Genomic DNA, 1,251 nt, shown 5'->3' on the forward strand with positions numbered 1-1,251 from the left:
GAGAGAGAGAGAGAGAGAGAGAGAACAAATCGCCTGTCCATGCCAAATAATCGTTGATAACATCCGGATAGAGCGACAAGGCAAGTGTATGGTGGACACGGAGCTGTTAGAACAACTACATCTAGATTGTCAAGGTAGCGTAGACGTCTCTGAAACACAGTAAGCCTGGATTAGAACTAGATCTAGCGTAACTTCACGAGCGCACACATTGGTAAATGATGCCAACACATGAATGAACTCAGAGGGACGACCCACACTCCACAAGTCATAAACACCTCATTGATGCTCAAACATAACAAGGACCAGATATCCAGATCAAGATTCTAGATTAGATCTAGAATCTATCTCAAACTTCAGAATCGAAACATCATCATTCCTGCAAAAAACAGATTATCTCGACTCCTCAAACAAACAATAAATCATCGATGCCCACACAACGCATTATCCCCGAAGTCCGAGGAGAACAACTCAAACTACACGCGTTAACTCATCATTGAGGACAAAACCACAAATTATCCAGGAAAAACGATTCCAACTCGACACGCAGACACAGCATTGATGCCGACACAAAGGTTATCCCAGATGAACGATTCAAATTCCACACCACATTCATGCTGAAACACAGATCACATCAGGCGAACGATTTAAATTCCACCACATAACAAAACATCATTGATCATCAATTAGAAGCCAATAACACACGCGTTACAACGGAAGCACAACTCCAACTACACACGCAAACACATTATCGATGCCATCATCATATGCCTTATCTCAGAAGATTGACTCCAATTCAATTTACACACAACAAGGCTCTTGAAATTCACAGTGATAAAATCTAGATTAATCTACATCTAGAATCTAGATCTAGCAGGACGATGCGCGACACTACACAATCGAACACCATGGGAAAGCGAGGAGGGGGGGGTAAAAATAAACGATGATGATATCAGATCCTGGGGTAAACACACTTGGGTGGGCCTAGTTCTCGAAAGAACAGCGTACCTGAAGAAACGCCTAAATCTACGTAGTATATCCCACGTGTGTGTGTTTGGAAGTACATGTAGTATCCACAAGTTTGGAGACCGATGTGCTGCTCCCAACCTGGCCTCACTCAATGGGAGAGAGTGCGACACTGTCGTCTGTGCAGTCAGCGACACGGGCACGCCTCCACTGGAATAATGTACACACGGTCTCGTGACACACACACACACACACACACACACACACACACACACACACACACACACA

At 44.1% G+C, this 1,251-nt stretch overlaps 1 protein-coding gene across 1 annotated transcript in view; it reads right to left on the minus strand.

Annotated features, from left to right (window-relative positions):
• Nucleotides 1-1,251, minus strand: part of LOC101856903 (CLIP-associating protein 1-A) — a gene marked incomplete at its 3' end in the record, with an annotated part of 53,805 nt that overhangs the window by 19,033 nt on the left and 33,521 nt on the right.

The sequence above is a fragment of the Aplysia californica genome, unplaced genomic scaffold (assembly GCF_000002075.1).
Source record: "Aplysia californica isolate F4 #8 unplaced genomic scaffold, AplCal3.0 scaffold00251, whole genome shotgun sequence".
NCBI lineage: Eukaryota > Metazoa > Mollusca > Gastropoda > Aplysiida > Aplysiidae > Aplysia > Aplysia californica.